We start from the raw sequence: 14859 nt of genomic DNA on the forward strand, positions 1-14859 counted from the left end.
AACTTTTTTGAGTTGTTTATGGACGATATATTTTTGGAAGAGATTGTTGAGCCGACTAATTTGTATGCAGAGCAGTTTTTGAGGGACAACGCTGCCAGACTTAGGCCACACTCTAGAGCTAGCCGGTGGATTCCCACAAATCTGGAAGAGTTGAAAAAGTTCTTGGGTTTAACTTTTTTGATGGGGCTGATAAGGAAGCCATCACTGTCTTCATATTGGTCTACTAGTCCCTTGATGGCAACTGCTATATTTCCTGCCATCATGAGTCGTAACCGGTATGAGCTTCTTCTTCGGATGTTGCATTTTGTAGATAATGCTTTAGCCTTGCCACGAGATCATCCTGATTCTGACCGTCTTTTTAAGATTAGACCTGTCCTTGATCATTTGGTAGATCGGTTTTCAGAGATCTATGTTCCAGGGAAAGAAATATCTGTAGATGAGTCTTTGGTCCTGTTCAAGGGTCGTTTGGTTTTTAGGCAGTACATTCCTAGCAAGAGGGCACGGTATGGAATTAAATTGTATATGCTGTCAGAAAGTAGTACAGGATATGTTTATAATTTCCGGGTCTACACTGGTAGGGATTCCAATATTGACCCCCCTGGTTGTCCTCCCACTTTTGGAGTTAGTGAGAAAATTGTGTGGGAACTTGGTAGACCACTGTTTAACAAAGGTCACCATTTATATGTAGATAACTTCTACACTGGAGTTCGGTTGTTCAAGGAGTTCTTCAGAGTGGACACTGTTGCTTGTGGCACAATCCGCTCTAATCGGAAAGGCTATCCAAAAGAGCTTGTATGTAAAAAACTTGAGAAGGGACAGTGCAGTGCCTTGCGGAATGATGAGCTGCTAGCTCTGAAATTTGTAGACAAGAGGGATGTATACATGCTAAGCACCATCCATGATGAGAGTACTTTACCTGTGGCTGTTTGGGGTCAGGTTGCCGAAGTGCGCAAACCTGTGTGCATCTTAGACTATAATAAGCACATGGGTGGTGTTGATAGAGTAGATCAGAGGTTAGAACCTTACGCTGCTGCTCGTAAGTCTTATGTGTGGTATAAGAAATTAGCGGTTCACTTGTTCCACTTGGCAACTTTTAATGCTTTTGTTGTGTTTAAGGATAGTTCTCCAGAGTCAAGGATGACATTTGTGAAATTTCAGGAGTCTATCATAGCTAGCCTTGTTGTGCTGGAACAGGCAAGAGTTCCTAGAGAAGCAGTGGTGGAGGATGTGGCTAGATTGAAAGATCGTCACTTTGCTGAGCACATTCCTCCCACGGCCCAAAAAAAATTTCCTGCTAAGAGATGTAGAGTCTGTGCTCGAAGAGGTATCAGGAAGGAGACTAGGATGTACTGCCCTGATTGTCCTTCAAAGCCTGGGCTGTGTGTGGGTGGCTGTTTCAGGAGCTACCACACACAGAAGAAACTTTGGGAAATTCTGTGAGCGTAAACTGGTGTTTTATATTTTTATATGTTCGGTTTCACGGTTGGCATTAGTCATGTATTCAGTTAGAGCTTTTGTGTTTGTAGTTTTGTACTAATTTATGATTAGTGGTTTCTTTGTTGTTTAAAAACAAAAAAAGGGGATGGCATGTGTAGGGTGGCGCTTGGCCACCCCACCCACACTGAGGGGTCTTTTTCACATAACCTAAGTGCGTTTCTTTTCACAATTTTAGTGTTTGGCACATCACAGACGTATGTGGACACATCAAAATGATATATTACAAAACTACCTGTGTTTGGGTGTGCGTGGGGTGGCGCTTGGCTGGCGGTGTGGGTGGGGTGGTGCTTGGCTGGCAGTGTGTGTGGGGTGGCGCTTGGCTGGCGGTGTGGGTGGGGTGGCGCTGGGCTGGCGGTGTGGGTGGGGTGGCGCTTGGCTGGTGGTGTGGGTGGGGTGGCGCTTGGCTGGCGGTGTGTGTGGGGTGGCGCTTGGCTGGCGGTGTGGGTGGGGTGGCGCTGGGCTGGCGGTGTGGGTGGGGTGGTGCTGGGCTGGCGGTGTGGGTGGGGTGGCGCTTGGCTGGTGGTGTGGGTGGGGTGGCGCTTGGCTGGCAGTGCCAGCCAAACGCCAGTCCACACATTCATCAGCTGGTGTGATTGCTGTATCAGGCATGTGGGCGTATGAAAGTGATGGGCCCTTGACTGGCGCTGTCTGTGGATGCGAGTCTTGTAATGTGCTGGGCCCGTGGCTGGCAGCGTGAATGGTCTAGTACATGTCATGTATGAAAGGTGTGTGAATGGACTGTAAAGCGGTTGGTGCCTTGTCGTGGCTTTACAGCTCACGAGCTGTGAGTTATTGGTTCAGTTTTTTGGCCTTTCAGTTATTACCAGTGCATTTCACTTTTGTGAAATCTCTTGTTAATAAAATTTGATCTACTGAACCATCAGTCACCCTCGTGCCAAATCCAACCAGTATGTGTGGTACAAATGACAAAACCTGCTCCGCTGTAATCAGGCGTCGCAGCACACTTGAGACACGCTAGGTGTCTCAGGTGGGACCCCGATGATGAAGCATGCCACCAACTTGGTTGGTGGGTGAGGGGTCTTTTTCACATAACCTAAGTGCGTTTCTTTTCACAATTTTAGTGTTTGGCACATCACAGACGTATGTGGACACATCAAAATGATATATTACAAAACTACCTGTGTTTGGGGGGGAGGGGCCACCTGTGTTTTTGGTCCTGGGTGCGGCCTTCATCTAGGGAAACCTACCGAACCCAGACATCTCCATTGCAGGGAGATGTGGCTTGCGTGGATCCCCCAACATGTTCTTACCCAGACGCCTCTGCAAACCGCAAAATTTGCATAAAAAAGCATATTTTCCTGAGTTTTGTTTGTACGATCACCGCTCCAGCACAAAATTCCTACTCCCCAGTGTTCCACTCAGTCTCCCAAGTAAAATGACACCTCACTTATGTGGGTCCCCAAAGCAGAGTCAGTCTAAAGATGTATAAAAGAATATGTCCTTATAAACTCCCTGTGCTATCCCCTCTATCTCTACAAGTTCTGGGCCTTATTCTGTTGCAGGCACCTGGCCCACCCACACAAGTAAGGTATCATTTTTACCGGGAGACTTGGGGGAATGCTGGGTGGAAGGAAATTTGTGGCTCCTCTCAGATTCCAGAACTTTCTGTCACCGAAATGTGAGGAAAACGTGTTTCTTTAGCCAAATTTTGAGGTTTGCAAAGGATTCTGGGTAACAGAACCTGGTCAGAGCCCCACAAGTCACCCCATCTTGGATTCCCCTAGGTCTCTAGTTTTCAACAATGCACAGGATTGGTAGGTTTCCATAGGTGCCAGCTGAGCTAGAGGCCAAAATCCACAGGTAGGCACTGTTTTCTATGAAAAAATGTGATGTGTCCACGTTGTGTTTTGGGGCCGTTTCCTGTCGCGGGCGCTAGGCCTACCCACACAAGTGAGGTATCATTTTTATCGGGAGACTTGGGGGAACGCTGGGTGGAAGGAAATTTGTGGCTCCTCTCAGATTCCAGAACTTTCTGCCACAGAAATGTGAGGAACATGTGTTTTTTTAGCCAAATTTTGAGGTTTGCAAAGGATTCTGGGTAACAGAACCTGGTCCGAGCCCCGCAAGTCACCCCTCCTTAGATTCCCCTAGGTCTCTAGTTTTCAGAAATGCACAGGTTTGGTAGGTTTCCCTAGGTGCCGGCTGAGCTAGAGGCCAAAATCTACAGGTAGGCACTTCGCAAAAAACACTGCTGTTTTCTTCCCAAAATTTGGATGTGTCCACCTTGCGCTTTGGGGCGTTTCCTGTCGCGGGCGCTAGGCCTACCCACACAAGTGAGGTATCATTTTTATCGGGAGACTTGGGGGAACGCTGGGTGGAAGGAAATTTGTGGCTCCTCTCAGATTCCAGAACTTTCTGCCACAGAAATGTGAGGAACATGTGTTTTTTTAGCCAAATTTTGAGGTTTGCAAAGGATTCTGGGTAACAGAACCTGGTCCGAGCCCCGCAAGTCACCCCTCCTTAGATTCCCCTAGGTCTCTAGTTTTCAGAAATGCACAGGTTTGGTAGGTTTCCCTAGGTGCCGGCTGAGCTAGAGGCCAAAATCTACAGGTAGACACTTCGCAAAAAACACCTCTGTTTTCTTCCCAAAATTTGGATGTGTCCACGTTGCGCTTTGGGGCGTTTCCTGTAGCGGGCGCTAGGCCTACCCACACAAGTGAGGTATCATTTTTATCGGGAGACTTGGGGGAACGCTGGGTGGAAGGAAATTTGTGGCTCCTCTCAGATTCCAGAACTTGCTGCCACAGAGATGTGAGGAACATGTGTTTTTTTAGCCAAATTTTGAGGTTTGCAAAGGATTCTGGTAACAGAACCTGGTCCGAGCCCCGCAAGTCACCCCTCCTTAGATTCCCCTAGGTCTCTAGTTTTCAGAAATGCACAGGTTTGGTAGGTTTCCCTATGTGCCGGCTGAGCTAGAGGCCAAAATCTACAGGTAGGGACTTCGCAAAAAACACCTCTGTTTTCTTCTAAAAATTTGGATGTGTCCACGTTACGCTTTGGGGCGTTTCCTGTCGCGGGCGCTAGGCCTACCCACGCAAGTGAGGTATCATTTTTATCGGGAGACTTGGGGGAACGCTAGGTGGAAGGAAATTTGTGGCTCCTCTCAGATTCCAGAACTTTCTGCCACAGAAATGTGAGGAACATGTGTTTTTTTAGCCAAATTTTGAGGTTTGCAAAGGATTCTGGGTAACAGAACCTGGTCCGAGCCCCGCAAGTCACCCCTCCTTAGATTCCCCTAGGTCTCTAGTTTTCAGAAATGCACAGGTTTGGTAGGTTTCCCTAGGTGCCGGCTGAGCTAGAGGCCAAAATCTACAGGTAGGCACTTCGCAAAAAACACCTCTGTTTTCTTTCAAAAATTTGGATGTGTCCACGTTGCGCTTTGGGGCGTTTCCTGTCGCGGGCGCTAGGCCTACCCACACAAGTGAGGCATCATTTTTATCGGGAGACTTGGGGGAACATAGATTAGCAAAACAAGTGTTATTGCCCCTTGTCTTTCTCTACATTTTTTCCTTCCAAATATAGGAGAGTTTGTAAAAAAGACATCTATTTGAGAAATGCCCTGTAATTCACATGCTAGTATGGTCACCCCGGAATTCAGAGATGTGCAAATAACCACTGCTCCTCAACACCTTATCTTGTGCCCTTTTTGGAAATACAAAGGTTTTCTTGATAGCAATTTTTTACTCTTTATATTTCAGCAAATGAATTGCTGTATACCCGGTATAGAATGAAAACGCACTGCAGGGTGCAGCTCATTTATTGGCTCTGGGTACCTAGGGTTCTTGATGAACCTACAAGCCCTATATATCCCCGCAACCAGAGGAGTCCAGCAGACGTAACGGTATATTGCTTTCGATAATCTGACATTGCAGGAAAAAGTTACAGAGTAAAACGTAGAGAAACATTTATGTTTTTTTCACCTCAATTTCAATATTTTTCTTTTTCAGTTGTTATTTTCTGTAGGAAACCCTTGTAGGATCTACACAAATGACCCCTTGCTGAATTCAGAATTTTGTCTACTTTTCAGAAATGTTTAGGTGTCTGGGATCCAGCATTGGTTTCATGCCCATTTCTGTCACTGACTGGAAGGAGGCTGAAAGCCCACACAATTGCAAAAATGGGGTATGTCCCAGTAAAATGCCAAAATTGTGTTGAAAAATTGGGTTTTCTGATTCAAGTCTGCCTGTTCCTGAAAGCTGGGAAGCTGCTGAGTTTAGCACCACAAACCCTTTGTTGATGCCATTTTCAGGGGAAAAACCACAAGCCTTCTTCTGAAGCCACTTTTTCAATTTTTTTTTTAAAAAACAACATTTTCCCTGTATTTTGGCCAATTTCTTGGCCTCCTTCAGGGGAACCCACAAAGTCTGGGTACCCCTAGAATCCCTAGGATGTTGGAAAAAAAGGACGCAAATTTGGCTTGGTTAGCTTATACGGACAAAAGGTTATGAGGGCCTAAGCGCGAACTGCCCCAAATAGGCAAAAAAAGGCCTGGCACAGGAGGGGGAAAAGGCCTGGCAGCGAAGGGGTTAAATAATGTTGCCTTTGAATTAACATACTACCTGTTCCATAACACCTCCTAATGGATGTTTTGACATTTGAGTATAAAGAGCAACAGAGTGAAAGGACTCACTAACTTTGACAAAGACCGTTTTGGTCGAAACGCATTGGTTTGTTGCACTGTTAGGAATAAAGGAATGGAAACTTTCACGGAGTGCTGTGCAATTCTTTTTGTTATACATATATATATAAATATATAATCACCTTGCCACCCTAAAACCTAAAAATGCCCTTACCACCCAAAAACCCATTCTGACCCTAAACCCTAAAAATGTAATTACCACTCAAAAAACCATATCCACCCTGCCACCTAAAAAACCCTTACCACCCCAAAACCCTCACTCAACTTGAAAATTTTAAATTCTCTTACATCCCAAAACCCCTTGCCATCCTAAACCCCCAAAAACACTTACCATCCCAAATCCTATACCCACCCTAAAACCTAAATACCCCTTAATACTGAAAAACCCATGCCCACCCTAAAACCTAAAAATGTCCTTACCACCCAACAACCCATACCCACCCTAAAGCCTAAAAATACCCTTTCCCCCCAAAAACCATTTCCTTCCCTAAAACCTAAAACTACTCTTACCACCCAAAAGCCCATACACGCCCCTAAACCCTAAAAAACTGTTACCGCCCAAAAACCCACATCCACCCTAAACCCTAAAAAACTGTTACCACATAAAAACCCACATCCACCCTAAACCCTAAAAAACTGTTACCACCCAAAAACCCATACCCACCCTAAAACCTAAAAACTCCTTACCATCCCAAAACTCAAACCCATTTTAAACTCTAAAAAACACTTACCATCCAAGAACCCATACCGACCCTAAAACCCCAAAATGCCCTTTCCACCCAAAACCCATATCCACCCTAGAACCTAAATACCCCTTACCACCCAAAAACCTATACGCACCCTAAAACCTAAAAATGCCCTTACCACCCTACAACCCATATGCACCCTAAAACATAAAAAAACCTTACCACCCAAAAACCCATTCCCACCCTAAAACTTAAAATACCCTTGCAACCCAAAAACCCATACCCACCGTAAACCCTAAAAACACCTTACCACCCAAAAAGCCATACTCACCCTAAAACCTAAAAATGAAATTACCACTAAAAATTCCATACCCAACCCATGCCCATACCATCCTAAAGCCCATACCCATTCTAAACCCTAAAAAAACACTTACCATCCAAAAACCCATACCCACCCAAAAAACTACAAATGCCCTTACCACCCAAGACCCATACCCACGCTAAAATCTAAAAATGCTCTTACCACCCAAAACTCCATACCCACCCTTAAACCTAAAAATTCCCTTACTTCCCAACAAACTATAGATAGATTTGAGTTTATCATGACGTATTGATCTGTCCCTATAGGTATCTATTCCTGAGGATTATTATATCCTCAGATTCATTATTGTAGATCACCCAGTAGTTTTTCTACATGAACTATTTCCCTGATTGAGCTACTCGCATTCTTTTAGGGAACCCCTTTATAGTTGCTACCCAACAAACTATACCCACCCTAAAACCTAAAAATGCCCTTACAACCCAAAACGCATACCCAGCCTGAAACCTAAATACCCCTTATCACCTAAAACCCCATACCCACCCAGAAACCTAAACATGCCCTTACCATCCAAAAACTCATAAACACCCTAAAACCTAAAATTGCACTTACCACCCAAAATCCATACTCATCCAGAAACCTAAAAATCCTTCACCTCCCAAAACCAATATCCACCCTATAACCTAAAAAACCCTTACCATCCAAAAACCCATTCCCATCCCAAAATGTAAAATACGCTTACCACCCAAAAACCCATACCCACCTTAAATGCCAAAAACCCCTTACCACCCCAAAAAAGCCATACCCACCCTAAAACCTATAAATGCAATTACCATTAAAAATCCAACACCCACACTTTAACCTAAAAGCCCCTTACACCCCGAAAAACGTCCTCACCTTAAAACCTAAAAATGCCCTCACCATCCCAAAACCCATACCCTTCCTAAACCCTAAAAAACACTTACCATCCAAAAACCCATACCCACCCCAAAACCCAAAAATGCCCTTACCACCCACAACCTCACACCCACCATAAAACCTAAAAATGCCCTTACCACCCACCAACCCATATCCACCCTAAAACCTAAAAACCCTTACCACCCAAAAATCCATCCCCACCCTAAAAATGCCCTTACCACCCAAATCCCATCCCCACCCTAAAACCTAAATACCCCTTAGCACCCAAAAGCCCATACCCAGCCAATGGACAGCCAATCAGAAATCTTCTACTGAGTCAGGGTGGATGAAAGAATGACTTCAGAAGGGTAATGTTTAGCCCAGTACCAAAAAACAAGCATCCTAAGAGCACTACAAAACACTCAAAATCCAATGCCTACTTGCATGTTTACGTACATAACATTATGTGTGCCACAAGAAACAAATCAGTACTAATGTATCATAAATTAAAGTGCTATTGGGGAAGGAATGTGCAACACCAAACAGTATAACAGAAAATGTGCTATTGAAAGGCTGAAGATCATACGTTTACCGTATGTAAAAGTAAACAGTTTATGAAAACTACTCCATTCATTTCACAAGCTCGTCAAGCAAACTATCACACACCAGTGTTTTCCAATATCACCTGATGGGAGCTTTTCTGAATCAGAACCACAACTTTTATAAACACATAACAAGAAACATAGCACCAGATTTACAAGGCCCCGCACCTCCTTGCGTCACCCTAGTGTCATTTGTTTCTACGCTAATGTGGCTCAAGGAGGCAACTTTTGTGGCACTATATTTACAAAGTGGCGCAGTGCATGCATTGGCCCCTTTTGTGACCCCTAGCACCTCATTAGGCCTGCGTAAGCATAATGTATGCAAAGGGGTGTTCCGGCATTAGAATGCCCGCCAAAATTCCGCAGGGAAATCTACAAGGTTTTACTGTGCCATTTGTGGCATCATTTTTAACACCTGCTTTGTGACGCACCGATTTTACTCAGTGGGACTCCATGCACTTTGCTGCACTAGCGTCAATATTTTTGACGCTAGAGCAGCAAAGCAACACAGGAGCATCAAAAATGTTAAAGCTATTAGCCTAACGTGCGCCATGGTGTGCCATATGGGTGTTTTAGGATAAGGCAGGGGCAATGCAAGAAAACTGGTGCATCAGCACTGATGCACCAGTTTCTAGAAAATTTGCCCCATAATGCCTTCATGTGTTTGTTACATCTTTACATATTTATTTCATGAAGCTTCCACTCGTGGTCTAAATGTATGAAATTAAAACTAAGCTGATGATGTTGTTTGAGGTTCACAATTTCACAGCGTTTTGATGTTGTCAACTTAGACAACTTTGCAAAACTTTGCCTGGGGAAAAATTTCCTGGAAAAAATAACAAGACATTATTTTACAAAAATGTGAAAGATTTTTCACCCATCAATTAAGTAAAGTTCCTGATGATGGCAAACTTTTAAAGGAAAATGACTATTTGAGAAGCAGAGAGGGACTTGAAATTAAAATTTGCTGCTCTGGCCCTGAAGGATAAAGGTCAGCACTGATTTAAAAAAACAGCTGTTGCCATAGCTGTTGTAGAAAAAAAGGACAGCAGCAGCCCTTGCCCTGAAGGAAAGAAAGACAGCTCTAAAAAGCAGAAGAATGCAACTTTTGCTCTTATAATAGATTAGCTTTAGAGGAGCAGTAGACCATGATAGTTCATGGAGGGAACCAGAGGAAGATGAACTTGAAGACCAGGACTGCATAATAGTCCAGTGATTATCAGTGACAGAGGAGTGATGAGTGATGTGTCTAGTGGAGTGGAGTGGCTCACAGGCCCCTACCCACAAGATGTTGTTACTTGCTCAGTGGTTAGGGATGACAGATATATTGATTGCTGGTATGAGATGGTCTTGGAGATGCATGGAGTAGAAAAGGAAGCACTGGGCACTTTTGTGGTAGAAGGAACCTATCTAGAACAGTGATGCAGCTCTGAACACGGATGAGACAAAGAGAAAAACACATAAATTCACACGAGTGCAGTGATAGTGAGAAGGTTTGGTCTCATCTCTGAGAAGTTGGTTGGGACACTCATAAGCTGTCTTGGGAATATTTTGTGGAAGCTTCATTTATATTATAGGAAGGCTGGGGGTAATGGACAGCCACCTATATGACTATTAATTTAAAACCTGAGTAACAAAGAACATAGTGGAAGTTACCAGCATTTAGCAGATTTCATGCTCACCAACTCCAGTGAACTTGGGTGACAGACTGACAACTAGGTCTGTTCCATGGTGCTTAAGAAGAAACATGGGGAAAACTACTAGGTTAGGACAGACCTTTTGTACATAGTAAAAGTAACAACTCTTTATTATCTTAAACTTTGTCTGTTTCTATTCAAGGCATAAGAGGGGGACTCCTAATACTCCAAGCAGGTCTGCATTGTAGGGAAGTCAGCAATGGTAGCTAGTATGGTGCTGGAGTCGTTAGTTTCCAGGAAGACTGTAGAGTATGCTCTAGCTTCCTTTAGTTGGGAGGTGTTGTAGAAAGTACTTCCAGAGAATCTCAGCCTCAGGAAGGTCCCTTGGCCAGTAACTAAGGGAAAAGATTGTTTCCTGGGGCAACAAATGTCAGGTGTTGCATACACGGACCTCCTGGGAAATTTTCATCGACCTATGGTAGGGCCCAGTACTGACAAATGTGAAGGACAGCTCAGGCCTGAGAAAACTGGTCATGGGACATGCTGTTCCCTCAGAGCAGAATGAGCTGAAAGAGTCTGAACTGTATAAAGAAAGGCCTGATAAACCAGTAGGTGATTTCTTGCTGACCCATAGACTGGTAGTGAATAAAGGTGGGCTGTAAATTCTGCTCCTCTAGTGGTTTTTACAAAGTGTTGCAGCTCTGCTTTCCGCTTGGAGCACAGAGATTGGCAAAAACACCACCACGCAGCAGAGTTTACCAGCACCCACCACTGGTTTAGAACTTGGAGGCTTCAAAAATGACAGCCGTTTTCCCTTTACAAAATGGCCACCACTATTTCTTGTCAAAGTTCCTATTCTCGCCACTTGTTAATTGTCTCCTCACTATGTCTATCCATGTTCCGGACTGGGGTGCTACTTAATTAGATGGCTCTACATGTATAAGGAAGGAGGCAAGGCATATGCATGGCGCTCGCTGACTTAGAGCAGCTGATAGAGAATACATATTGGGGGAGAAGCAAAGAGTGGATGTGAGAGAGGAGTGAGTGACAAGGAGAGGATCGTGGCTTCGATAGCCAGTTGTTAACTGGACTGGAGCTCGGGTATGTAATTAGGAGCTTTGGCATAGGTAGCTGACGGCGGAGGAAGCCGAAGTAAGGTCAATTGAGCTCCTCCCACCATTGGTTTCAGTTCAGAGGAGCTTGGATTTTGTGGCGGTCTCTGGAGTAGCGCTGCAGTAGTATGTTGGGAAAAAGCAAGGAAGAATGCATTCAACCACTGGAATAAAGTCCAGTTGGATCTGTTCCAAATCAGCCAGTCTACTGTGGTGAGTCACTTTCTATGTCATTCTGTAGCACAGCTAGTGCTAGTGAATTAATTGTTGCTGAACTGTACAACTGTCAATGTTGGAATGTAGATGTGATTGAGTAGGAGGCATCTGTTTTAATGGGCTTTTGTTGTGAGCAGGTCCATTTCCGCGTTAAATCTGCCCATCCAAAATAAAAAGACTGACATATAAAAATGTTAACAACACTAGCAGTCAAATAGCTCATTCGGTTGAGCGCTACCGCCGGGAGTGCGCGGTGTAAACTTCAGGTCACAGGTTCCAGGACTTTTATGATAATTTGTGTGTGTGTGTGTGTGGGGGGGGGGGGGGGGGGGGGGTTAATGCACCCGTAGCACATATCTGTGTGTAACTTGGAACAGGCCCCATTTATTTCCTCTGACATTCACGCACCGATCCATGTGCTTTCAACGTGCATGCGGCAAACACCTGCATAATCAGCACATCACAATCCCAGAAAGCTCAACTGCTATTCAAAATCCAACACTGCATTTGGTTTGTGGTGGGCACTGGTATGTTGCAGCAGAATATGAAGTTGAGCGGAGTGAACGGGGGCGATTATAATGATCTCCCACACCTGCTGGTCGGCTCTGATTTTAATTATCACTCCAAGAAGGATTGTCAAGTGTTTTCAAAAACATTGTTGCGTATAGAGCAGCGGGAAGAAATTAATAGTTTTTATCAAAAAAAGTTAAGGCCTGGCATAACTGAAGCATTTAATTGCTTTGTTTCAAGAAACAAAAACCGCATATTTTAATTACATGAAGCACAGATCTATAATTCCCGGTGCATATTGCATTAAACAGCAGCAAGTGGTCAGATTTTTTTGCCACCATTTCAATTCAAGCTGAGGCAGCGGGGTGGGTGGAACTCTGCCAGATCTAACGGAGTTCTTATGTAACTTCGCAGAATTCTGCAAAGCAGAACACCGTGAGATCCGCCCACCCCTAGCAGTGATGTCTATCCAAAGTATCAGATGTAAGCATTTGCCTATTTGTAGATGGCTAGTGGCCTGCTGAAGCAAACTGATAGTTATCAGCTGTCACACCCCAGGAGCCATGACATGGATCTTGCTTACTGGTAACCCTGTGTGGTCAGAACAAGCCCTTGGATGGTGATAGAGACATGACACAGTCGGCAAATTAGCACAGATAATCTCTTTGGCTATACAGTATTTCTCACATGCTGAAATTTACCTATGAGTAGGATATTATAAGTCATCCCAGACATGTAGTCTGTAGATAAGGAGTAGGTTCCCCCATGAATAGGATTCAAAGCTGGGGCAGAGCTTGACAGATGGGTATTAGTAAATTGAGGTGGACATAGATCAGACAAATACTGCAGATTGGGTAATTCATTCTTGTCAGATTCAGGCTCTACTAATAAAACATTATAAATGTTGTGTTTCTTTTTTTCACAAATATATTTCATTGGTGAAAGTATATTTTTGTAGGTTCTAAATTGCAAAAGTACTGTTTAATTTACATATTTATAACATATATATAGCTGGCGGCAGTCAAGAATTCTCAGTGATGGTCCTTAAAGGCCTGCATATTTGACAATGTTGCCTTCCCTAGAACCATGTTGATCCATTGAAGCTTCCTGTAAGGAAAGGGGATAATGTTATCAATAATGAAATGGTTCAATGTGGACATTTGAAGGAGACTTGAGAGCAATCACTTTGCACCATTGAGGTATAATCCCAGGTATAATAGAGAAATTGACTTCACCCATTAGAAGCCTGAAAAGGTTCTCAAGGCTGTCTCTTGTCAACCCATACAATGAGTAGCTGAAGGCCCACAGTACCTTGAAAGAGTAATTTTTAGATAGTAGATCAAAGATATTGTTTCCTGCTTCAGGTCCTGAGTGTCTGGTACATTGGCAGTCTTGATGAATTGCTGTTATATTTTGAATTCATAATAAGGATTTTGAGAATTTTTAAATGTTCATCACAAACCGTATTTGACGATAACTGAACTCATGGCCCTTTGCACTCTACTCACTAACCCAGCTATCCCACAGGTTCGAAGGTTTGAGGAATATCACCCATATTCTATAGATATATGATCTGTTTTTACTAGCACTGAGGTGCAAAAGAACTGTAATGGCTCTGTAGACATTCATGAGATCAGCAACTTGCTAAACCTTGAATACCATTAAAAAATGTGTTAGTTTACTATTTACCTTAATGGGATGGGTTTGGTAAACACCTCACCTGACATAGAATTTTACCACAATGGCTTCTCTGCTATACATTAACCAATTATAAGCCATGTGCTACTAGGCCTTATGGACAACCCTCTGTAGTATATAAAATTACATCACATACATTCCTGATATGAGCAGAATGGTGTGCAACATTTTAACAATGCTTAAAAGTATACTGCAAATGTAACCATTGGTAAGTGAGTCACTCATATATTATACAACAGTGTGTAATGTACTGGTGAGTGAGCCACCCATATATCCACAACAATATATAGACATTTCTTGACTGATATATATAAGGGAAAGCTTTAAATGTGCCCAAACACTTTTGGTAACAAACCTGTGAAGTACCTACATACTTTACACTCTGTGAGGGACAGAACTATATATCTTCTCAGGTGGGTGCAGGTAGACAATATCTTTATTAATTGTCCACAATATTCTCTTAACCTCTATAATTGAATTACAATTGTTGTCAAGAAAGAAACACTTTTGCATCCCCATGTTGGAATTTCTCATTCAAATTTTACTTAGAATAAAATATACTCCACCACATATTATATATTCTTTACAAGCACAAATTTCTCATGTACAATTAGTTTTATATTTTTTATATTTAACACATTTTTAATTCCATTTTGTGTTTGACTTAAGGCACTATCTCTATGAAACATATGACTGAAACTCACACTACATGCAATCAGTCTCTACTTTGTTTTAATGAAGCACCGCTTGTTCTTAAAGCTTCAATGGTAGCCAAAGTATGCAGTATATAACTTTTCACTATAATGAATGAAACTCGTCTCCACTACTACAGTGTTTCTACTTGAGGAGCAGTAGCTCGCTGGACAGGTTCCTCCATTACACTGGTGTCAGAGATCCTTGTCCACCAAGTTCTAAATAATGTCCTGATACAATTGCTATTAACAATAGATAAACCTAAATCTACTGCAGTAGTACTGCTGAAAAGCTAGGCTTAAATCTACTCTAGCAAAGCACTGGCATAAGCA

Source organism: Pleurodeles waltl, chromosome 3_1 (assembly GCF_031143425.1).
Source record: "Pleurodeles waltl isolate 20211129_DDA chromosome 3_1, aPleWal1.hap1.20221129, whole genome shotgun sequence".
Taxonomy (NCBI): domain Eukaryota; kingdom Metazoa; phylum Chordata; class Amphibia; order Caudata; family Salamandridae; genus Pleurodeles; species Pleurodeles waltl.